The sequence below is a fragment of the Pogoniulus pusillus genome, chromosome 14 (genome assembly GCF_015220805.1).
Source record: "Pogoniulus pusillus isolate bPogPus1 chromosome 14, bPogPus1.pri, whole genome shotgun sequence".
NCBI lineage: Eukaryota > Metazoa > Chordata > Aves > Piciformes > Lybiidae > Pogoniulus > Pogoniulus pusillus.
This window is the reverse complement of record NC_087277.1, coordinates 10,981,026-11,007,682: the sequence shown is the minus strand read 5'-3', so window position 1 is coordinate 11,007,682 and position 26,657 is coordinate 10,981,026.

The following is a 26,657-nucleotide window of genomic DNA, read 5'->3' as shown; positions in this document are numbered from 1 at the left end:
TAAATGTGTTCAGTTTTGGATCCTCAGTACAAGTAAGGCTGGAATGTGTCCAGAGAAGGGCACCAAAGCTGGAAAACGATCTAGAGAACAAATCCTGTGGGAAATGGCTGAGGGAACTGGGGTTATCTAGTCTGGAGAATAGGATGCTCAGGGGAGACCCTATTGCTCTCTGCAACTTCTTGAAAGGATGTTGTAACAAGGTGGGTGTTGGTCTATTCTGCCAAGTTGAAGTGACAAAATGAGAGTAGAAGTCCTTAGGTTGTGCCATGGGAGATATAGGTTGGACATTAAGAAAAATTCCTACCCAAAAAGAGCTGTCAAGAGCTGGAAGAGGCTTCCACCCAAGGAACCCTTCTATGCTCAAGTCTGTATTCATTGCTCCTTGTCTTATTACTGCACGCCACCAAAAAGAGATTGGACCCATCCACTTGACACCCACCCTGCAGATATTTATAGATATTAAAGAGATCTCCTCTCAGTCTTCTCAAGACTAAACAGCCCCAGGCCTCTCAGTCTCTGTCTCTAAGGGAGATACTCTAGTCTTGCAGTCATCCTTGTGGCTCTCCATTAGACTCTCCAGTAGAATTTCTGTAATTTTGTACTGACAGATAAAACCCCAAACAGGTGGAAATTCCCTGTTAGTTTGCATACCTTGCCCTCCCTGCTTTGCCTTATTTGCTCAGACTAGTGCACAACATGGGTGCAAAGAGCTTACATACTAGTTAAGCAGAACCTGATAGCGGTTAACCTGCTTTCTTCCTTGCAGAACATCTCTGGAGCTACTATGAGCTGATATTAGAGAAATAAAGTATCATTCTGGGAATGCCAAAGCCTCTGTCTATCAATTAAAAAACTAGCACCCAACCTTGAAATTAGGCATTAAACAGTCAGAGGACATTACCTTGGAATTAAACAGTAAGAGGACATTACTTTGGAATTGTGTAGTCATTTTAAAAATGCTTTAATTCTCAATGAACTTCAGAAAACTTTGAATCGTCTCTCAAGTCTAATTCCACAGAGACTGGCTATGTGACTGCATTTTGAGGAGCCCATAAACCTCTCAAGACAGCTTTAACTGCTCAAAGGACAAAGGAGAGTAACTGGGAGGGAGAAAGCTATCTCATGTTTTCTGAAGGTGTTTTCTCTCTTACCAAATCAGGGCTTTTTTTTTGTTTGGTTGGCTTTTTTGTTTTGTTTGCCTTGGTTTGGAACAAGACAGTCAATTAGGCTAGGAAGGTAATCACCAGGGATTAGATCCACTTGTAATTGGGAACATTACTTTGACAGGAAATATTTTCTTTAGGGGGGAAAGGAAAAAAAAAAGAAGAGATAAAGCAAAAGAGAGCGAGCTGTGCTGAGCTCTTCAGTGCCTGGAGCGGAACATGTCAATGTCTCGCTTCCAAGGGTGGGGAAGTCCATAAATCAGAGGGATCACTGCTTTCTGTGGGAATACCGAACCTGCACTTTGGTGACGCATCTGAGAATTAAAGAATCCCAGAAGACTTGAAACTGTTTTCAAAAGCTGCACAGAGCTTAATTACTAGAGGGGTTGTTCATTATCAATCCTGAAAGGCTTCTACGTCGATCTTTTTGTGGGATGTGATGCGAAGATGATGTGTCAGACACTCTGTATCAGACTGCCAGACCTTCTGGGCAAAACATCTTGCTTTTTAGCAGGATGTCTCATTGGAGACAGGTTTTACCTCACAGTTTACACTTGCTATGAGGTACCTGTTACCAACTGAGCTTTCACACTTTTCAGCTGACCGTGGCATGGTGTGTTTTCTCTCCAGGGCTCATCCTCTGGAGAAGTAAATGGGCTGAAGGGTAGGGTGTGTGCATTTACAAGTCACAGTCTGAAAGAGGAGTAAGTTACCTCATATTTTCTGTCACTAAGAGCATCTACAAAGAGTGTAAGTGCACTGTAGCTAGCAAGTGGCAAATCATTCCCCTAGTCACAGACTTCCAACACTGGGTTCCAGGGGATGAGGGCCCATCATCAATGTTGAAGGTAGAGAAGACATTAAATATCTCTTCTTTGTCTGCATCCCTCTTTGTGAGGTGACCAACCTCATCACATAAAAGGCAAATGTTATCTCTTATCTTGCTTTTGCTGTTAACATATTTTTAAAAGCCCTTTTTGTCCACAGTGCTGGACATCTTCAACATTGAGCTTTCAGCTTTGTCCACATGAACTTTCTAATTACATTAGCAAAAAACATCCCTGAAGTCCTCCTTAGCCACCTGTCCTTGCTTCCAATGTCCATATACGTTCCTTGCCTGCCTAAGCTCTAGAAGAAGATCCCCGCTCAGCCAAGACAGCCTTCCACCTCACTTGGGGCACCTTTCATACAAAGAGATAGGGCTCTTCAGCCTTGAGAAGAGGAGAATGTTGCTGGTTAAACAATAGGTGAGGGAACAGCAGCTATGGAGAGCACGGTGGGTTGTTGACACAGCAGCGAAGACAACCATCCTGTTAACTAAAAAGGTTGTCAGTGTGATCCTGTACTTCCCTTAGAATTGGGTTAAGGGATTATGGTTGCAGAAACCCTTTAGTCAGAATTCTTGTGCAAAACTACTCAGTAAAGTTCAACAGCACAGAAGTATGTTTCTTTCATTCCATTTCTGTTGATTGTGACAATGCTGGAAGCTTCTTCATTTCTGCTCCTGTCCCACAGCTGCCTGGTAAATCATGCACACAAGATGCATAGACACAGAACAGGTACTTGTGAGACCTGTTCAGAAGTTTCCCAGACCAGGGATTGTGGCTGCTCAAACGACCCCACAGCCTGGAGCAACTGTGTGTTGCCATGGCTTGTACTAGCTCTGTTAACTTGAGTTTTCAAAAGACATTGCTGCAGAGCACTGACAGCAGAAGGAATGTTCTAGGACAAAACTAGGACAGGATTAATGTTCCTGCTTGCTTCATGTTGACTCAAAGCATTTGGCAGAAGACAGAGTGAATCACTAAGCTTGCTGCCGTGCAAGAGTTACATTGGTGTGATTATGCCTGATGGTTCTTGATGCTATTGTTCCTTACATAAAAAGCCTCCTCCCCGTGCCAAATACAAAGAAACACAAATCCATGGTACACCAAACACGATGAAAGCCAAGGATTGGAAAGCAGTGTCCTAACAAGAATGAAAAAGAGGTTTGTCAAGCACTGGAGTCTGCTCCCTCAGGACAGCCTTGCATTGCAACATGGGTTTATCTCTTGCTCCAGATGCTTCTCTGCACAAAACACAACATGCCCCTAGTGCGCACAGCATTTGTTTAGCTGGGTGCAAACTATTCCAAAGATGTAGTTAAAATCTGAGGAAGAGGAAATGTGGTTGAAAGCCTGAAGCCAGACAACACAAAGTCCAGATTCTTTGGTGTTACAATGACAGAGGAATTCTCTGTGGGAATGATCTGCCAGTGTCCATAAAACAGGACAAGTTCCTCTCAAAACATCAGTAATTCAATTCCTGTCTAGTAAAGTCAAAACATTTAGTGTAGGTTTTCCCCAGATTAAAATGCTTTTAATAAATTATTTAACCTAATTCAGAATGTTTCTTTTTTAGTAAGTCCAAACTTTTATTTTGTGCCAGTGCAGCAAATCAATATATTTCACTTCCCTATTAGCACACTGATTTATGTGAGGTGTAATTTAGGTCACCCTTCAGTCCTGTTGCCTGGACTCCCAGGAACACTGTGCTTCCCACAGCATGCTATGGATTCCCTGTTAACTCAGGGGTGGTTAGTTCAGATTGCAAAGAATGAAAATTTAGGATTGGCTGGTACTGGCCTCTTCAAGGCCAGTGGCAAACATAATGCATGAAAATAAAATAAAATAAAATAGTCCATTAAGTAAAAGGAAAGCACATTTTATGAACAGCAACAAAACCTGATGTTGCCACTTGAAATTCTACAATAATTTAGCAACCACAACAAAAAAATACTGCAGTTTTCAATGTTATGCTCTAATCTGAAGCAAAACCAAACCAGCTGCCTGTGTCCTGTGAGACTTATCCAGTATTCAGTGTTGCTCCTTATTCAATCTAAACAGTGCTTTAATCACAGAAAGATCACTGGGAACTTGTAAAATAGAGTAACTGCAGAACATATGCTTCCAGAACAAGATGCTTTAAAACCTGATTAATTTTCAATGAGTTTATAGTCTTGCTATATATTGTCTGCTACTAATTAGTTAATTGTTTTCAAGATATTTAGATGAAAAATATATAGCTTAGCTTAAATATATTACATTCTAGCTCTTATAGTACCAACTCTTTCTGGCAGCTTTTTCATGAGTAAAATCACCTGCCCTTTTAAAGCCTTCTATCGCTATCTATCCCTTGTCCCTTGTCTCTCCTCTCCTACTTGCACTTCTCAGGGGCCTTACTGGAGAGATCACCCGCTTTGCTGAACCCTACCATCTACCATACCTACAAATAGTTTTAAATTGCTGCAATTGTAATAACTGACACAAGCTGGGTTTTGCCTGTATAAACCAGATCAAAATAATTTAATAACTCACTAGGGAATCATATGACAGCTTAAAACAATTGCAATTGTAGAATAGTTCTTTTAGTCATTATGTTAATATGGTCTGTTCTGCTACACACAAGAAAAAGGGAACATCTGAAGCCAGTGCATCATAATTTGGTTTGTAATTATGGTGTAAGCAAAGCCAAGATGAGCAGAGCGGGAGTAGTGTTCGTGCCGGTTGCAGGGTTCCATTCAACATGGAGGAAATTCCAGGCGAGTCTAAGGTTAACTGAGGACACCTTCGAATATCCGTTTTACATGTTGCTACTTGCTATTTGTTCTATGAGAATACTCAGTATCTAATATCCCTGCTGCTCTTTATGTGAGGGAAGATAGCTGCTCTAAGAAAAAACCACCCTGAATAGAAAGAACATAGAATTATTTTTCAAAGGCACCCAACAAGCTGGTTTTTTTCTGCTATGTAGAAGTAGAAAGTCATCTCGCAACAGGACCAGAATGCTAAATCTAATTGCAAATATCTTAAGGTCATTGGTGAATTACGAAATTCAGGCTCGACTCTACATAGCATGTGAATGTCTGTTTGCCCAAGAGAAAATGCAGATCAAAGCAATACACATTCTCATAAAAGTAAGAACAAAATCTGTGCAAATCTGAAATGTCTTCACCACTGTTTCAGGTCAAGGTCTAAGAGCAAAAAGCACAGGCTGACAAGATTGGTATTGTCAGAGCAGAAATATTAGAGGAACAACGGGACAACCACAGAAGAGACAAAACAATCGTTGCCAAGTTCATTTTCTGTCTCATTTACTGTATGAATACACTATGATTAAAGCTCACTCTCTTCAATAAATTAGGTTATTTTATATGGACAATTAAATGGACTACACGTTATCTGCTAAAAATCAGACAGCCTTGGAGAAGAATATACTACCTTGGACAAGAGAAGCGGTGAGAGCAGAAATGTGCTTTCTTTACACAGACTCATTGTTGTGAGAGTCACTCTTTTCAGTACATCAGTTGGCTTCATTATTGTGTTCTTGATAGTAAATCGTGATTAAACTGCGGGGCTAGCTAATGGCTCAGCAGCAGGGTTATGGAGTACTATATTATGAAGGACGCAGTGTTAACTCTATCAAAAGATAAAAGACTAAAAATATTCTTTTATGATAAATTAACAATGAGATGTTAAGCATTAGATTTGTCTAGAAAAGCAAATCAGGCGGACTAGGAGGCATATTAAATAGATGTAGCCCACTTTTGTGCAGCCCTGAAACACAGCAACTCAGTCCATCTTCTTTGCCTGGTGGGAAGTCTGGATAACAAATGTAAATGGGGACAATGCTAAATCTGCTGTTGGGCAGAAAGCTGGATTTTATTTGACATCAGATAATATTATTTGTAGACTAGGTAATATTTTGTTTAATTTAAATTCCCTGCAAGAGGTTCTGATTATAAACTGTAGGTGTCCTGTCAGCATCAATTATAAATTCAAATGAGGATAAAACAGTTATGTCTCTCATTCTGCAAATACTTACACACATGATTGAGCACATAGGTATTCCTGCTCATATCACTGAAGTACTCAATGACAGTGGACTGATAGTCAGTAAGATTTTCACAAAACAGATAGAATGTTATGAAGTCAGACTTGGAAAAAGGAAGATTGTGAGTAAATACTCAACAACACTGGACTGATAATCAGTGAGATTTTCACAAAACAGAAATAATGGTATGAAGTCTGACCTGGGAAAATGAAGACTGTGAGTAAATACTCAATGACATTAGACTGATAATCAGTAAGATTTTCATGAAACAGAAATATTGTTATGAAGTCTGACCTGGAAAAACGAAGACTGTGAGTAAATACTCAACTACACTGGACTGATAATCAGTGAGATTTTCATGAAACAGAAATAATGTTATGAAGTCTGACCTGGAAAAATGAAGACTGTGAGTAAATACTCAACTACACTGGACTGATAATCAGTGAGATTTTCATGAAACAGAAATATTGTTATGAAGTCTGACCTGGAAATAATGACGGTTGTGAGTACATCTTTTTGAGAAATACACAGAAGCAGAATAGAAACTCACCTGAAAGGCAGTTTTTGGTGTGGTTTTTTTTTTTTTGGTTTTTTTTTTTTTTTTTTTTTCAATGATTATTACCTAAGTGCAGTAGAAGATATAACAGTTAGGGAGTTATCAGGAGACTCACTCTGAAAGATTGAAAGATTGAGCAATACCTAAAAACAGGGATAAAGATGTTATGTATGTCTCATTCCAGAGGGCTGATTTAAGAGAGCTAATCTACCTATGTGGTATTATCAAAAAAGCATCCAAGAGAATGTAGCCTTGGAGAGCTTGTATTTAACTTTGGGTAGGAAATTTCCTGTCATGGTATTTCTCACTCCATTATCTGACCATTTTATTGTAAGAAGAATTGTATGAACAAAAACAATCACATATTTTTTAAAAGTATGTTATTATAGCTTCACCCACGCACATAATTAGACCTCACTTTATAGAGATAGACAATTTGGCTACTCCAAACAGATTGCGTTTTTCCCAAGGGAAAAGAAGTTTCTATAGATTTATATAATTATTTCTAAATTAACTCAGTCATTTTGAAGCCTATAGCATTAGAGATTTTCAGGATAAGGTCTCTTAACTGCAAGTTGTCTGTATGCCTATAAGGGTACAAATAGTGTAGTGTGCTTAATAAAAAATAAGAAATGTTGGGTTTCCCTAAAGGATGCTGGAAATTTCAGAAGGATCTATTGCCAGGCCTACTCACAACATGATTTCTTTGAGTGCTGGAAAAGCTCCAGCCTAATATCCACCTATTTTTAAATGGGATTAAAAATGGCCCCAAAGAAACCCTTCTGAACATCAAATTCATGGCTTTGAAGCATCCTGTTCATTTACCATTTTCACATCAAGAGGAAGTGCTGAATATTAACCAGATGTACATGCAGTAATATTAGTGGGGAATTACACAGTAAAAAGGCCCAGAATGTTTTTAATTTGTGAGCAATTGGTGTAAATTCAGATCTTACCCAGGTGACTTCTTTTGATCATAGAATCAAGCAGGTTGGAAGAGATCTCCAAGATCATCCAGTCCAACCTAGCACCCAGCCCTGTCCAGTCAACAAAACCATGGTTCTAAATGCCTCATCCAGGTTTGTTTTTTTTAACACCTCCAGGGATGGCGACTCCACCACCTCCCTGGGCAGCCCATTCCAATGCCAATCACTCTCTCTGGGAAGAACTTCATCCAGCTTATACCTCCCCCGGCACAATTTGAGACTGTGTCCCCTTGTTCTGTCGCTGGTTGTCTAGGAGAAGAGACTAACCCCCACCTGGCTACAGCCTCCCTTGAATGGAGGAGCCCAGAACTGGACAGCCTGGAATGGGCTGCCCAGGGAGGTGGTGGAGTCACCATCTCTGGAGATAGTCAGAAAAAGACTGGATGAGACACTTAGTGCCATGGTCTAGTTGGCAGGTGACATGGACAGGGTTGGGTGATAGGTTGGACTGGATGATCTTGGAAGTCTCTTCCAGCTTGGTTGATTCTATGATCTTTTGATGTCCCTTCCAGCCCCTGACATTCCATGATTCTATGACATCACGGCCTCAGCCAGGCCATCTTGTCTGTTTTCAGTGCGTGTGGCTGGGCTCAGATTCTCCGGAAATCCTGTGCTATGGAGCCAAGCTGTCATTTTGATTTCCAGGTTGTTATCACCCAGACTCTGTGAATACTGAAGCTGGAGAAAGGATACATTATTTTCTCTGTTCTTTCTAATGAATAGGGAAAAGGTAAGTGTGCTCCCTGAAAATACATCTACAAGGGAAAAGGAACAGTTAGTCTTGCACTGAGAAAGTTGGAGAGGAAGAAATTGCCTTAGGCAAGGTGTAGGAAGAACAAAGGACTTCCTGCAGATTGTCAGGGAGACATTTGCAGCGAAATGGTAAACCCAGTGGCTGCGGTTCTCAATTCTGGGGTATTTGGAGATCCTCATATCACTGAACTTTTTCTTGGTAGAAAAGTTTTTGTGTTCCTGAGCCTTCGGCAGCTTCTCATTTCTAAGTTATTTTTCTGCCAGTGAGATGGCAATGCAGAAAACATGATGTCAGTACAAAAGTGAAGATAATGTCAATTGCACAGCACTCTTCACCTGCAGAAGCACAGACTTTCTGGACATCCCTTTGTTTCACTCTTACAACAGCAAGAGCAGCCAAAGTAAGTTAGCCCAAGGGTCTGTCTTCTGGTTCTGCCAGGGCTAACGGTGGTTATCTCAGAAAGAAAACAAAATTACAAATCCTCCAGAAATATTTCTCTCTCTATGCTCCAGAATTCAGTATTCTGCAGCTCTGAGAGTTGCTGAAGGAGTGTTGATGTCTTTGTGTGTAACTGTCCACTTTGGATTTTCCAGCTAAGGAATCTCCACTATTTTCATAAGCCCTTTTTCTCCACATAGTCTATTTCTCACTGGCAAGTATAATATGGTTCAAAATGTGACACATAAAGTGACACGTATCCAGGAGATAAAACCAGCCTTACTCCTATTTTTGAGGCTGATCAGGTTACAATGACTGCATAGAATCAACCAGGTTGGAAGAGACCTCCAACATCATCCAGTCCAACCTAGCACCCAGCCCTGTCCAGTCAACTAGACCATGGCACTAAGTGCCTCATCCAGGCTTTTCTTCAACACCTCCAGGGACGGTGATTCCACCACCTCCCTGGGCAGCCCATTCCAATGCCAATCACTCTCTCTGCCAACAACTTCCTCCTAACATTCAGCCTAGACCTCCCCCGGCACAACTTGAGACTGTGTCCCCTTCTTCTGTTGCTGGTTTCCTGGGAGAAGAGACCAACCCCACCTGGCTACAGCCTCCCTTCAGGTAGTTGTAGACAGCAGCAAGGTCACCCCTGACCCTCCTCTTCTCCAGGTTAAACAACCCCAGCTTCTTCAGCCTCTCCTCATAGGGTTTGTGTTCCAGGCCCCTCACCAGCTTCATCACCCTTCTCTGGACACGTTCCAGCACCTCAACATCTCTCTTGAATTGAGGAGCCCAAAACTGGACACAGTACTCGAGGTGTGGCCTGACCAGTGTTGAGTACAGGGAAAGAATAACCTCCCTTGTCCTACTGGCCACACTGTTCCTGATACAGGCCAGGATGTTGTTGGTTCTCATGGCCACCTTGGCACACTGCTGGCTCATCTTCAGCTACTCTCTACGAGTACCCCCTTTCTTCCTGGCTGCTCTCCAGCCACTCTGTCCCCAGTCTGTAGTGCTGCTTGGGGTTGTTGTGGCCGAAGTGCAGAACCCTGCACTTGGCCTTGTTAAATCTCATCCCATTGGCCTCTGCCCACCCATCCAGCCTGTCTAGTTCTCTCTGCAGGGCTCTCCTGCCTTCCAACAGATCAACACCAGCTCCTAGCTTGGTGTCATTTGCTGCCTTCTAGTCTCCATACCCAGTTTCACTTGCCTGAAGCAGATACTATATTCACTCGATAAAGAGAAACTTTAAGAGGAGGATCTGAGGTAGTCCCAATCACACACACACAAATTGGTAAAAAAAATAACCCACATGAAGAAGCAACATGCCTTGCACAAAGAGATTTTCATGAACACTTTATGTGAAAACACCTCTTATTTCTGAACTATAACAGATTGTCTGACAAAAGTGGGATTGTCCAAACTCAGACAAAAAAAATGATGTGTGGATATGGTCAAGTTTCATTTTGATGTGGGGATACTTTCAAAATATGAAGAGATAGAGACTTCAACAGAATTAAGATTGTTTGAAGATCCCAAGGATATTTATGCTGGGAATAATCTTCCTAGGGATCTGCAAGTTAGGATGCTTTACTAGATACCTTCTTTACTTTCATCACTTAACTCATAAAAGTTGTGTTTGCCCTTTTCTTTATAATGTAAACTTGTTTTCCTTCTCCCTCTTCCATCAGACAAGAAAAAAGGGGCAGTTGGGGAACTCCTTGTACTTAAAGTACACGGAGACCTTTCCTGATCAATATTTGTAATTCTACACACATTAACATTTGACATTTGTTATTCTCATAGTCTTCACTTGTTTGTATGTGAAATAAAGTATGTTTTGCCCATCAGACTGGTAAGTCTGAGCAGTGTGTACTGGTACTAACCTCCTTCAACTTGGCCTATAACACATAGATGGTCACCAGATAAAATGTAATCACCTGTGTTCTGTGCATAGAAAGTAAAGGGACCATTTAAGCACAGGCAGAGAGCCGAGGAGTCGTTCAAAGCAGGGACTAATGCACAGGCTAGAAAAGAGGAAACGACTGAGGCAAAGTCAGAAAGGGTTTGCAGTTGGATTGTAAAGTAGAATCTGATATGGCACTTTATTGCATGTGCCTCTGGATTGATGCATGACAGCTGTGCAGGTTTCTGGCACTGGAAAATTGTGCCTCTTCACATTTTACACACCATTCAATGGACATGCTCATGTTACAGTCGTTTATGACAGTTACCTCCCATTCACTTCATGAAAATGGGTATGGAAAAAAAAAAAAGTCGGCAGTACACTACCTGTTAACAAGACAGAGTTCAGTTTTCTCTAGAACTAAAATCCCTTCATGAACAGACTAGTTTGCACTCACACTCAGGAGTTTAATTCATCCTTCAACTCCACTGCCCGTAGCTAGCACTGTGAACTTGAGATGTTACTTTCTCTGTGAGAGTAACCAGAGCTTAGATTTAGTTAGAGTCAAATGTATCAGAACGACCATTAAGAACATTTAAAATTATGTTTTCCTCAACACATTTCAACTCTCTAAAAACCAGAGGAAGAGGGTAATGAACTGTTCACACTACATCCATACATTCATTCACTTACAGCAAAATTGCCTGGTTTAACAGAAAGGAATCTATCTTAAAGTGAAAAAAAATGTTCTCTTTGAGCAATTACTTAGAATTAGAAGAATTATCTCTCAGACTGATGGGGCTTACCCAAAGTATCACCGTATCACAGTATCACAAGTGTGACTTGCAATCTGTTTACAGTATACAAACAATACTGAGCAGGAACCAGAAGGAAGCAAACCACTGAGAGAGTGATTTCCCATTGGAATGGGCTGCCCAGGGAGGTGGTGGAGGCACTGTCCCTGGGGGTCTTCAAGAAAAGACTGGATGAGGCACTTAGTGCCATGGTCTAGTTGACTGGATAGGGCTGAGTGATAGGTTGGACTGGATGATCTTGGAGGTCTCTTCCAACCTGGTTGATTCTACGATTCTATGATTCTATGAATTGATTAATGAAAGGCAACAGAGGGCAAAGTGAAACTATTGTTGAATGCTTCTACTCTGTGTTTTCACACTGCTGGTTGAGATTTGCCACACAATAATAATAGCAATAAGTAACTTGACATTTACAGAATGCTGTCCTTCCTTAGCTTGAAATGGTTCTTTTCAGGTTTACTTCAGATAAAACAGGTGGAAACCCAGGAGACTGAGGGCAGTCAGGCTAAAACTCATTCAAGATTTCATTTTCAGGTGTGTTCTTGATTTTATCAGTTGCATACAACCTTGCCTTCACCTGCTCCTAATTCCTTCAAGTAAATGGAGCAAGAGGAAGTCTCTGGATTGGGCATAAAATAGCTCTGGGAGAATATACTCCTGACCTTTTGTTGGTGTTGTCTTTAATTTACGGTCTGCTAATAGCCGGTCCTGTAGGTTAACAGCCGAGCAAAGAGAAAGCAGTTAAGAAGTGGAATGTGAAGATAAGCGAGGTTTTAGCAAACATGCACCATTTCTTGCCCACACCAACACTGACTGTGCAGCTACCACACCATTCCTGGGCTGAAAATCCCCCTGCAGCACAAGCACGAATCACACCTGGTTGTTAAAAGTAGGTCTGATTTAGCTATTGCCACACGCTTAGGGTGTCTGCAACACAACTGTGTGTTCCTAGAGTCTTAATCTCACAAGGCTTTGGTTGAATGTAGTGGCAAAAGTTTTGCTTGTCTCTGTTGGAAAAGGGCTGAGGCCTCCCCCAAGGGCTTCAGAAAACCTCTTTAATTTGAGAACTGCATGCACACTTTCTTGTATAAGCGAGTAGTGAGATCTGGCAGTGCTGAAGAAAGTAAGGTTGGGTTTACATCGATTTGTGGTTTGGTCAGACGGATCCTTAAGGGCTCTGGGCAGTGTGAGCTCAGATTGAAATTTTGGCAGAGGTGTTAAAACTGCAGCATTTTCCTTAGTTGTCTTGCCACGGAATCACAGCATGGTAGGAGCTGGAAGGGACCTCCAGAGAACACATAGTCCAACACCCCGGGGAGGAATACCTCCTCCACAACTCCTGCACCCTGGGAGGAACAATACACCAGTACAGGCTGGGAGGTGATCTGCTGGAGAGCAGCCCTGTGGAGAGGGACCTGGGAGTGCTGGTGGATAACAAGTTAACTATGGCACAGCAATGTGCCCTGGTGGCCAAGAAGGACAATGGGATCCTGAGGTGCATTAAGAAGAGTGTACCCAGCAGATCAAGGGAGGTTTTTCTCTGCCTCTACTCTGCCCTGGTGAGACCTCATCTTGAGTACTGCGTTCAGTTTTAGGCTCCCCAGTTTAAGAGGGACAGGGATCTGCTGGAGAGGGTCCAACAGAGGGCTACAAGGATGATGACTGGAACACTGCCTTATGAGGAGAGGCTGAGGGACCTGGGTCTTTTTAGTCTGGAGAAGAGAGAATTTAATAAATCTTTATAAATATCTGAGGACTGGGGTTCAGGAAGGGAGGCAGGCTCTGCTCATTTGCTCCCTGTGATGGGACAAGGAGCAACGGATATACGATGCAGCACAGGAGGTATCATCGAATAACATCAATGCCAGGGTTTGAGCAGGGCTAACTGGACAGACTTAGGTCATTCTGATGAGGAGACACAGCTGCAGAAAAGTGGCCTTGGGAGGCTAGCAGAGAAGCTGCTATCTGTAGCTGAGCTGTGTAGGGGGCAGGCTGGCCAGCCCTGGGAATGGGAAAATGTTGCGGCTGGTTGCACAAAGGGAGCGTCAGGGGGGCAGCTGGTCAGGTCTGCCTCTATGCTGTGGGCAGCCCATGCTCTGCTATGCCAGCCTATCAGAAGTACAGCCCCTGTACCCAACTCCGCCATATAAGCACCATGCTAGAATCATAGAATCAACCAGGTTGGAAGAGACCTCCAAGATCATCCAGGCCAACCTAGCACCCAGCCCTAACCAATCAACTAGACCATGGCACTAAGTGCCTCATCCAGGCTTTTCTTGAAGACCCCCAGGGACGGTGCCTCCACCACCTCCCTGGGCAGCCCATTCCAATGCCAATCACTCTCTCTGTGAAGAACTTCTTCCTAATATCCAGCCTATACCTACCCTGGCACACCTTGAGACTGTGTCCCCTTGTTCTATCGCTGGTTGCCTGGGAGAAGAGGCCACCCCCCACCTGGCTACAATGCCCCTTCAGGTAGTTGTAGAGAGTAATAAGATCACCCCTTAGCTTCAATAAGCAGACGACCTCCTATGTACCATGCTGATATGAGTCCGTGTCTTTCCCACTCCCACCAGGCCTAGGTGAGGCCAACTCAACACACCACAGAGCAGGCAGAATTAAAGGTAGAACTGCTGAATAATTTATATTTTATACTTTAATATATTTTTTAATTTCATATCTCTGGTGATCTGGATTCGAATCATGTTTAGATCTCAGGTAGATGTAAACTAGATGTTAGGAAGAAGTTCTTTACAACGAGGGTGGGGAACACTGGAATGGGTCACCCAGGGAGGTCGTAGATGCTCAGAATCCCAGCAGATTCTGACCCTTTATTCTGCTCTCATCAGACCCCACCTGGAGTGCTGAGTGCAGTTCTGGAGCCTCCAACACAATAAGGACATGGAACTGTGGCAGCCAGTCCAGAAGAAGGCCATGAATATGGTCAGAGGCCTGGAGCACCTCTGCTATGAGGACAGGCTACGAGAGTTGGGTCTCCTCAGCCTGGAGAAGAGAAGGCTTTGAGGAGACCTTGTAGTGGCCTTCCAATATCTGAAGGGAGCATACAGGAAGGCTGGAGAGGGACTATTGACAAGGTCTTGTAATGACAGGATGAGCAGTAACGGGTTTAAACCAGCAGAGGAGAGATTCAAACTAGATGTTAGGAAGTTCTTTCCAGCGAGGGTGGTGAAACACTGGCACAGGTTGCCCAGGGAGGTTATGGCTGCTCCCTCCCTGGAGGTGTTCAAGGCCAGGTTGGATGAGGCCTTGAGTGACCTGTTCTAGTGGGAGGTGTCCCTGCCTGTGGCAGGGGTTTGGAACTGGATGATCTTTGAGGTCAATTCCTACCTAAACCATTCTATGATTCTATGACTGCCATTAGTTAAGGTAATTGTATTAATTTCTGAAGCAATAATAACCACAGAAATAAGCAGGGAGAATGTTGTGTTGTTTTTTACCATGCCACATAAGTTAAAATAATTTCTACAATTGCTATGAAGGGCTTTATACTGTAAAAGAAATGATTGCTATGTCTGTAACGTGGAGTGCCTAGTAAATGCTTTTCCTAAGTACTCATGTGACACACCAAGCTTGAGTCTCTTGATTGATTTCAACTATATCCCAAGAGGGAAATTGCTGGATTTGGAGAGCTTTATTCTTTGTACTGTTGGTAAAGGTCAGTTAATACTAGTGCTAAGAGAAATATTCTCATTTTTTGTGAACTCAGATCTCCTGTTTTAGACAAAAGAGGTTTTGGAATGTGTTATTACTAAAGGTTCATTTGAGGTATCTTTGATATATGTTTAACTAAGAGAGATCACAGCAAGATCTCAAGAATGTCTCCAGATTTCTTTCCAACGTCCTTACCTCATTCAAATCTACCTCGGTCTAAGTGCAGCATGACTGCATCTACAGCAGAGGGGCTTTACCTGCACATGTAACCTACTGGCTGGATCTTCAGGCATTTGAAAGAGCCCTGAAGAATTCAGCCTGACTCATAAAATTACATTCCAGGAGGTTCCTGTTCAGATTGAAAACACCACAAACATTACCTGGTTCTGACACAAACTTTGGACCAATTCCAGTTATGTTGATTTCCAAAAGATTAGGGCAAACTTTTTAATCTTTCAAGATGGAGTAATTTGCAGCAGAATGAAGATGTCAGTATCACTGTGAACTTTGTACTATGTCCATTTAGTGGAATGTGTCACATTGTTCCTGAATCAAATCCTGCAATTCCCACCTGAATATGATTTCAACAGGCATCTCATGCCATGTTACTTGACCCAACAAAAATCTTGTCAGGACAGATTGCTTAGTCACTATAGAATCATAGAATCAACCAGGTTGGAAGACACCTTCAAGATCATCCAGTCCAACCTAGCACCCAGCCCTGTCCAATCAACTAGACCATGGCACTAAGTGCCTCATCCAAGCTTTTCTTCAACACCTCCAGGGACAGTGCCTCCACCACCTCCCTGGGCAGCCCATTCCAATGCCAATCACTCTTTCTGTCAACAGCTTCCTCCTAACATCCAGCCTATACCTTCCCTGGCAGAACTTGAGACTGTGTCCCCTTGTTCTGTTGCTGGTTGCCTGGCAGAAGAGACCTACTCCCAGATGGCTAAAACCTTCCTTCAGGTAGTTGTAGACAGCGATGAGGTCACCCCTGAGCCTCCTCTCCTCCAGGCTGCACACCCCCAGCTCCCTCAGCCTCTCCTCACAGGGCTGTGTTCCAGGCCCCTCACCAGCTTCGTTGCCCTTCTCTGGACATGTTCCAGTATCTCAACATCTCTCTTGAATTGAGGAGCCATACGAGATGCTCACAAATTCTATCCCAGCATCAGTCTATAACTCTACCTCATTTGCCTGCTGAGGGTGTACCTTAAAAATTTTATGCTTGAAATGAAGTTTTCCCATGGTATTAATGTTTATCTAGCTGAACAAAACACCTGCAGGAACCTCCATGGGTCTCACAGAAGAGAAAGTGAGAAATGAAACTCAAAGGTTCTCTCCATCTCTCTGTATTCATGTGTGCCTTGATACCCAGGCCAAGGATTTCACTAATTATTAGCTATAGCCCTATTAGCAATTCCTTTTACAGAGAATAACACACATTCTTAGCACACCTAAATCCATCCTGCCCTTGCCCTGAAGGTAGCTTATTCTTTACTTAAATGTGCCCTCAGATAGTTTGAACAAACAGTAGCTCAGGCTAGTTCTGACCTGTTTCCCCCTTGTTTTCTCTTACCAATTAGCTGGGCTTCTAAAATTTTTCTCACATGATTCACATGTGCCTTTCTTCTGTCTAGCATGTAATTTGTATGTGTGTGAAACAAAATGTACGGCAAAGCCTGGCCATACCCTTTCCCTTAACACAAATGATAACATTCCAAAGTTACACTGGCTCTTGTCTTTACTTCACAGCATGATGCAGTTGGTTTTATGTCTCGTGTCATATTTACGTTAGGTGTTTTGCACGAGCAGTGTAGCTGTTGCATTTATGTGGTAGGGCATTCAGTAGTGATGATAGTTTCAGATGGCATGTCTTCTTCACCCAGGGCACTGGGTGTCTTACTGATAATAACTGGCAGTTTTTAAAAGGGAACTTTTTCTTGAGGATAAAGCAATGAAGATGGAACCATATCTCTAAAGAAAATCTAGGTCTACAGCTTCACAGTAATAAGGATTACGATGATACTGGTGTGATAAGTTCAAGAAATGATTGTGGACCCCTGAGATATTTTTTTATTAGCTATGCCATGTACAGAGGACCAGTCTGAGAAGGTGACATTGGATTGGGCTGCCCAGGGAGGTGGTGGAGTCGCTGTCCTTGGAGGTGTTGAAGAAAAGCCTGGATGAGGCACTTAGTGCCATGGTGTAGTTGACTGGACAGGGCTGGGTGCTAGGTTGAAGTGGATGATCTTGGAGGTAGTACAAAGTTCATAGTGATATTGACAATGCTAAGTGTCAGAGTTCTTAAACCAATCTACAGCCTAAATGGAATAGACAGAGGCTGTTAAGTGAAGTGGCTTCTCTTCCTAAAGTCACATGGGAGGTCTGTGGCAGAGCCAAGAATAAAAACCCAGATCTATATGCAGTGGCATACACAATGTGCTGCGCTGTCTTCCTGTACTTCTCAGGATGGTTTCCAGACCACTGTTTGCTCTGTACACAGCTACATCTATGCTCTGTGCACTTCGTGTGTCTCCCCTGAAATACACCATCACCGTGCAAATAAAGCACAAAAGCAGTGTGCAGGGTAGATTGCTGACAATGAAGAACATCTTAAGCAGCTGGCATTGAGAAATTTTCCATTTTTCCAAATAGTAAGGTAAAAACAAGGGAAAATGCAGGGTTCCCAGTGCATAATTGTTTTTGTACAGATTAGCCAGAACAATACTATGGTCTACTGTTATTACAAAGATGCATTAGAACCAATGTCGCAGGAGTATCTGGAAGCAGCGAATAATGCAGCATGCTCTGTGTTGCATCGTCCAAAATCCACATAGAATCATAGAATCATAGAATCAACCAGGTTGGAAGAGACCTCCAAGATCATCGAGTCCAACCTATCACCCAGCCCTAGCCAGTCAACTAGACCATGGCACTGAGTGCCTCATCCAGTCTTTTCTTGAAGACCCCCAGGGACGGTGCCTCCACCACCTCCCTGGGCAGCCCATTCCAATGGGAAATCACTCTCTCTGTGAAGAACTTCTTCCTAACATCCAGCCTATACCTACCCTGGCACAACTTGAGACTGTGTCCCCTTGTTTTATTGCTGGTTACCTGGGAGAAGAGGCCAACCCCCACCTGGCTACAATGCCCCTTCAGGTAGTTGTAGACATGAAAATATTTACTTTAAAGAGGAGTTAGAATCTGTAAAGATCTCCTCCAGACCTTTTTTTTTTTTTCCAGTAATAAAATAGGATCTCTTATCTGAAAAATCCTAGCTCAAGAATGGCATTGACATTAGCTTTGGGATCAAGCATTCATTAACCTTGTTCAAAGGCAACAGTCATATCTACAGGATAACCCCATAAGGATCTGATATGGCTATGTAGATGTCTAGGGGCTGCATGAAAACAGTCTGTGTGCTGGTAGGTAATTATTTTGTTTGAGTTCTGGATGTTGGCCCAGATAAACAAAAGCATTTAGGAGATGAAACTATACTTGTTTAATGCTGAAATATTTTGTAAAGCTTTTCCAAGAGCTGTCAACTCTTTTAGACTGACCTGTGGCAAGCTGAAATAAGATGGTGCATGTTTTATTTATGGTGTTTCATTTTTATCTGTTCACATATTCATTGTTTTGAGAGTGCTATCTTTGAAAGATTTTTGTGGAAAAATGCCATTCCATTAGTAAATTGCTTTTTGAAATGCAATCTGCAGCAGTGGTTAGATGTTGACCCCACTCAGGAGAGCACCAAGGAGTGAAAAGGCTTCACTAATAAAAACCTCTTTGCTCTCTCTAACATTTGACTATAAAATCATAGAATTGTTTAGGTTGGAAAAGGCCTTTAAGATCATAGAGTCAAAGCATTGTATCAAATTCTAATTCTACCAAGTCTGGTGCTAAACCATGGCCCTTAACACCACATCTATGCATCTTTTTCTTCTAATATCCGCTCTAAACCTCCCCTGGTGCAACTTTCTGCCATTTTGCTTCATCCTATCCCTTGCCACTAGAGAGAAAGACTGACAGCAACATCTTTACAATCTCCTTTAAGGGAGTTGTAGTGAGCAATAAAGTCTTTCTTCAGCCTACTACTCTCTAGAATCAACATCCCTAGTTCACAGAATCACAGAAACATCCAGTTTGGAAAAGACCCTCAGGATCACCAAGTCTGATCTATAACCCTCCTTACTCAATAATATTCACCTTAAACCATATCCCTAAGCACCACACCCAGACAACCCTTAAACACATCCAGCGTGGGTGACTCCACCATCTCCCCGGGCAGCTCATTCCAGTGCCTGACCACTCTCTCAGTGAAAAACTTTTTCCTACTGTGCAATCTAAACTTACCCAGACACAGCTTGAGGCCATTCCCCCTTGTTCTGTCCTCAACTATCTGTGAGAAGAGACCAGTGCTAACCTCTCCATAGTGTCCCTTCAGGTAGTTGTAGACAACAGTGAGGTCTCCCCTTAGCCTCTTCTTCCTCAAACTAAACTGCTCCCTCAGCTGCTCCTCATGTCTTTTAACCTCTACTTGTTACCCTAGGAAGATGACAAAGATTTTTCTGTAATGAGGGTTCCATAATACTGATCACAAAGGCCAAAGGAATGAAAAAAACATTTTGCCACACAGCAGTAGGGAAGACAACCCCAGAGAGGCCTTTATACCAAAGAATTACTCCTTATGGACAACCCAGAGATTACTGGGGGGTTAAGTTTCTCAAAATGATGGAAAAGTGCTGCAGACCTCAGAGTCTGGAAGGAGGTTCAACAGTTCTGTATGAACATCCTTGACACGAGAGCAATCTGATGTCAAGTGTGTAGAGAGTTTGCCATGTCTTAGAACTTTGTCTAGGGTAAAGTGTCACTGAAAAGGAGAGTTCAGGCACTTCTGTGATATTTTCTTCAGCACTGTACCCAAATACATTCATGGCTCTTCTGGCATGGGTCACCGAACTCCTGTCATGCCTTTTAAAGCTGGGATTCCTTCAGCCTGCTGCTTAGGAGAGAAACAGGAATGTTCTGTTTCTTCCCATCTGGGAGATAACTGGGGCAGGTCTGGGTGGAGTGGGCAGGGTCAGGTAAGCAGAACGCAGTACATGGCAAGAAGGGCACACCTCTCCCCTATGTTTAGAGGATTTATAAGCTCGAGGGCTGTCTTCCTTTAGCTGAAAGTCAGTTGGATCCATCTCAACAATTAAATTCCTAGTGTTCCTAACACAGAATCCAGACTTTAAGGAAAAACTCAGTCCTTAATGTAGCAAAATGAAGTCATTTGGCCAGAACCACAATGAGTCTGCAACTAGCTCAGAGCTATCATGTTTTAGCTCACACAGCAGACTCAAAAGAACAGGAGTTGATGCCATTTGCCAGTGCAGCATTTAAAGGGTCAGAGATTACACAGGACTTCAGACTTCCTGTCAAGCATGTCAGTACTCAGGTCTTGGGGAAGGAGGCCAAAGGTTCCTCAGAGAGACATCTTTACTTGGTACTTTTGCTCTGGGACATGAAGCCAGTCAGTGTGTGCTAACTAACAGTCAGGACAAAACTAATGTGGAAATTTACAGCTTTGTGATGTGATCTACTTTGTGGCTTCTCTGCTGCCCTGTGTTAAGCCACATTCACTTCTTAATTATCATGGCAAAACTCCAGTGCAATATTACTGAAGTCCTTCATGCTAATTCATAAGTGCATTGGTAAGAAATAAATTCGAGTACAGCTCTCAAAAATTAGCATTTGCATATCTCACTAGAGCAAATGAATTGCACTGAGTCACCATCAAAATTGACTGGGTAAGCTAAATGCATAGTTTGGCTAGAGTCAGCAAGCAAGATACTTTGTCTCCACTCCCACAGACAGAAATCCACACCAAGATTTTTTGGTGTGCAAATGAGCCTGATTTACTTTGATTATAAAACAGACTCATAGCTTAATAAAAGAAACCAAATTGTCTTAACTTGCATGTGCATGTGGAACCTCCATAAATTATGGTCATGTATAATGAATGGAATAAAGCCACAAAAGTTACATGAAAGCAAATGTTCCAGTTAAACTTCTGCTATGGTGCAAATCTGAAGTGACTTCACCAATCCTGGTTAAATTTCTCTGAGTTTACATTGGCTTAACTGAAAACAGATTTTCCTCATTAGCATTCAGCTGAAACTTTCACATGACAAGCTGAATCATGAGGCTGAGCGTTAAAGGGGCCACTTTCACCACGCTACACGTGAGATGCACTGTGCAGTCTGAAAATAACATCTTGGGGAAAAACACTTCCAAAGGAGATTGGTCAGTCTTGAATAGTATATGTCATCATATACCTCTGCCTGTGTGCTAGCCTCTTAATCTATCTAATAGGCTCCTTTCCATGGGTACAATATACCCTGATCCAAGCACTGGCAAAGGTCAGATTCCATTTGGCTTTCTGCTTTCAGTATTTATTCCAGAGAAGGAACCAAATTATGAGTGCTGTTTCTTTCTCACCAAGGGTACAGAGCATGTCTTTCAAATTCCTAAGATGATACAGTTGGAATGAAAGAACAAACCTGGTGTAAAATTCAGCATTTATCACAGCCATTGTTCAAAGTTTCAGACTAGCAAATCTGTGAAACTCTGGACACCACATATTTGACATGCTGAGGGGCTGGCATTGCAGCCTTATGCTAGAGGCTTGCTTCTACTAGAGAGAGTGAGCATCACTTTACACACAGGTAGCTTATGTCCTCTGGTAGAAATGCATGAGCAGGATGCTGGTGTAAGATCACCCCTCCAGAAAGCAGAGTTGAGAAATAGTCCCTAAGATCATCACCTGAGAAGATACCCTTCAGTGACTGTAACACTGCAGCAGTTCACCTGCCACTGACATGTTCTTCAGTGTATTAATCACTGGGATGGTTTACAAAAGCAGTTTATGTCCCTGGCATAGAAACAGCTTCTGCTGTTGATTTGTGAATTAAGCAAATTTACCAGCATGCACTGTGCTCCTCTCTTACCATTTTTGATTCTGACATTTTGAGCTCTTTTGACAGGAGAAGATAAACGTTACCTCTAGTTTCACATCTACCTATGATCAATGGCTATAACGTGGGAGTAGCTGCTGTAAGAAATTTTGACTAGAGCTAGTCCAGGTAAAGTCACTTCAGATTCACTTTTCTCTTTCTCATGCACAGGAATGCTCCTAGAGAAGGATGTTGTAATAAGGGTGTGACACATAGGAATGTCAGGAAGAAAATTAACTTCTTTATTTTCTGGCTTAGAGAGATCTGGGGTAAGGGTTAAAAAAAAAATCTTGCTCTTTCCTGATGCTAAGACATGCAGAAAACTATCTGGGGGGATCTTGTCTACTTCAGAAGGAGCCTCTGGCTCTCATACCTAGTGGGAAATCTGCATTGCTGGCACAAAAACATGTCCTAGATCCCAGAAGCTGCCTTTTAAAGAGGTAGAATTTTCACCCCACATAGATCTGGGAACTCTGACAGGAGAGACGAATGTAATGTGAACTCCATAGATCTGGCTTCTTAAACAAGCAAGATGCTTTGTAGGAAGCATACGTGATCTAGGAGCCAGAAACATTTGCCTACTATTACAAAAGAGGGCTGCCTCTGTTCCCCCCATGCTGTATCTGTGGTGGGCAGCCAAAGCCAGGAGCAAATACCTGCCCTCAAAGGGAGGCATTGTGAATAGTACTTGTTCACACTCCTTTTTCCCTGAAAAGCAAAAACTATTGATGTTTAAATCTACACGACCAAAGCTATGGGTGACTGCCACATCTTGCCCCTCTCTGAGCGCTGTTCTTATCACAACCAAGGCTGTGGTTCAGCCTATCATTGCATGATGGGGAGTGCAGAGTTCCATTATGAAGAACAGCTTCATTAGAGAGAAACATAAACAAGTCCCTGGCAGTTGCAGGCTTTGTGTTTACTGTCTCTCCAGAGTTTCCAGCTGAGAAGTAGCTTGAACCTTACTCTGTCTTGTGGTTTAATGTTGTTTTCATTGAGGCATCATGAAAGCAGGTTCAAAGCTGTTCTTCTCTCACCTGAAGTCATGACTGAGGCCCTTTTCCAGTGCTGGGGATGGGATTGAAGTAATAAACTCCAAAGTGAGCATGTGGTGGAGACTAGCATTTTAATCTGCTCACCATTTGCCTGAGTGCAGACATGAAGCAAAGACAGAAGTGTCTAACAGATCTAGCTCTCCTCAAAACCTTAAAATTGTTCTCTCTGTGAAAAAAAAAGAGAATGAACAAATTGCAGATGGTTAGATATTAATCTACCTCCCCTTCTTTCTTCCTGCAGAACTTTAGCTTAGGTTGCATTGTGAGTGTCACACGGGGGAGGGAATGTGAGAGCAGACAGCAAAGACATGGGTGAGTCTCAGGTGTAATATGAGACTGATGCTCATTGACCACTAAAAAGATGCAGTGAGATAACTCCATCTCCAGCAGGAAACCATGCCCAAAGGTCTGTGTAAGTTGGTTATGAAGCAACAGGGTGGAAAGGGAGTGGATTTTGAGCTGAGGCAGATGAAAAAGATTTGATAAAGACAATTCTAGATGTTAGGTCAAAATATGAGCCAAGCAAGAGTAAGACAATCATAAGATGAAGGACAACTTGCGGAAAAGCTTCTGGGATTTCTCAGTACTGAGCTAGGAAGGGATTTGGAGCCAGCCGTGCCTTTATTTTAACAGAGCCAGAAAGGGCAGCAGTACACTCTGAATTGATCAGGGGCTCATATCCTACTGTTTCATAATCTGAAGTCTTTGGAACTGCTGGATGGGACCAAAATAAAATCATAGGTACAATGAAGAGCTTTCATCTCCTAGTAGAAACCTGCAGTACAGACAAGGAGAAAACAGAAATGCACCCTAATACTTCAGAGTCACTGCAGCAAAAATATATTATCCACAAGTACAAGGAGGACATCCCATCACAGGAGGCCCCCAGTTCACGAGGGACATAGAATTGCTTGAGAGAGTCCAGTGCAAAGCTACAAAGATGATTAAGGGAATGGAACATCTCTCTTACAAGGAGAGACTGAGGGTGCTGGGGGTCTGTTGCTTGGAGGAGACTGAGAGGTGACCTCATCAATGTTTACAAAAATGTAAAGGGTGAGTGCCAGGAATAGAATAGAATAGAATTGAAACAAATAAAACCAGGTTGGAAGAGACCTCCAAGATCATCCAGTCCAATCTATCACCCAGCCCTGGCCAGTCAATTAGACCATGGCGCTAAATGCTTCATCCAGTTCAGGGACAGCAACTCCACCATCTCCCTGGGCAGTTCATTCCAATAGCAAATTACTCTCTCTGTGAAGAACTTCTTCCTAATATCAAGCCTATATCTGCCCTGGCACAGGAAGATGCCAGGAGGATGCCCTGGCACAGGAAGGTGGAGCCAGGCCCTTCTTGGTGATGCCTGATGACAGGACAAGGGGCAATGGGTGGAAGCTGAGGAATAGGAAGTTTCATTTAAACATGAGGGCAATTTTTTTCACTGTGAGTGTGACAGAACACTGGAACAGGTTGCCCAGGGGAGTTGTGGAGTCTCCCTTTCTGAAGGTATTCAAAACCCACCTGGATGAGTTCCTGTGTGATCTGGTATAGGTGATCTTGGTCTGGCAAGGGGGTTGGACTGAATGATTTTTCTAGGTCCCTTCCAGCTCCTGACATTCTGTGATTCTGTAATTCTGTGATAGCAGCCTTTTACATCTTCTGAAAAGTCATCTCAAGTGATTCCTGGTGATTTGCTCCAGTTAGGGTCTTCACATGATCAGATCAGATTTCATATAGAAAAAATGCAGACAGATAGATAGAAAATAGAAGAATACTTCATTTGACACTTCCAACTTCAAGGTCAATTCATTGTCACAGAACACTTAGTGCTTCAAGTACATCCAACAAGATCTGTCTAAAGAGTGGCATTAACAAAATGATAGTGCATCCATCCTCTACATGAAACAAAGCAGAAAGAGTAAAGATTTTCTGCTTGAGTCTCTGTAACACTTGGATGAAGTTTTCATCTGTATTTCTAGACTTTGGGATTTTCCCCAGTAAGTGCATGGCTAACTCTGCCTTACAATGTAGAAGTTTCTGCATGAGCTTTAGTCTGCTGCAAAAAAAAAAATAAATAAAAGAGCTCTGAAACATGATAATGAATAGTAGTGAGTCCCAATGTGCAGGATCCAAGCTACCAGTTTGCAGACAAGTCGACAAACTCTTTCATGGTGGAAAAGGAAAACAGAGCAGCAACAAAGTTTTCACTTAAGCACCAGATACTAATCAATTCACTCTTCCAGGAAATATCTCTGATTTATTGAACAGTTGCACAAACACAGTCGTCTAGTTGCTGCAAGGAAGTTAAGGTTTGATTTAAACACAGCTGCAAAAAAAATTGGGCAGAAACTTAGTGTCTTCAGTCTTGTATCATTGTCTAAACAAAGAGAGATAGCAAAGAGGAACTACCATGTGAAACAATCCCACTTTACTCTCAATCACAGTTTGCAGTGTATGTGTAAACAATGAGGAGACTTCTTCTTTTGTGGTTAAACCTTACAAAACTAATCCTGGAGACATCAACAATGTAGAAGTCACTTTGATGAACTTCTGAATCACAGTGCCAGTGAAGTTTGCCTTTCTGTAAAACAAAGCCTGCAAACCTGCACATCCGCTCTCAGATTTTAACCAAGGCACCTTTGTACTCTGTTATTCCACAAAACATTGATTTTCTTTTCATTCAAAGACAGATTTTCTGCAAACAGAATTTTGTGAGCTATAGCCTATGCAGAGCTCTCTGCAATGGAGGGAAAGATCCTCCATCTGTGCTGTGCTGTCAAATGGATCGAGGGCAAGCAAAAGCAGAGGAAGTCTTAGCGCTCGTACTTTCTAGCAATATTGCTGGCTCTGGCTTGGCACTGAATATCTGAGGTTTCATTTTATCTGAGGGATATATGTGACTAACTGTAGGTGTCTCAAGTGAAGGTATCTGTATCTGCACAAGTCACCTTGGGCTGCTTTCACAAAGAACAGAGAATTAGTCAATGCAATTAACACAAATTACATGCACTGCAAGCTCAACAAGATGACTGTGTTTGGTCACAGGAACTTGACTGACAATATTGACACAGCCCTTGATAAAGGGCTAGCAAGTACACTTCATAGGCTTGAGGGAAGGGATGACATCCAGAGGAATCTTGACAGGCTTGAGAAGTGGGACGGTAAAAATCTCTTGAGGTTCAACAAAGTCAAATGTAAGGCCCTGTAGTTGGGTCAAGGCAATCTTCAGTATCAGTACAGTTGGGGTCATGAATGGATTGAAAGTAGCTCCACAAAGAAGGAGTTGGGGATATTGGTTGATGAAAAATATGAGCTAGAAATGCATTCTTGCAGCCCAAAAAATCATGTCCTGTGCAGCACAAAAAGGAGTCTCACCATCAGGGCAAGAGGTACGATTCTCCCCATCGACTCTGCTTTCATGAGACTTCACCCA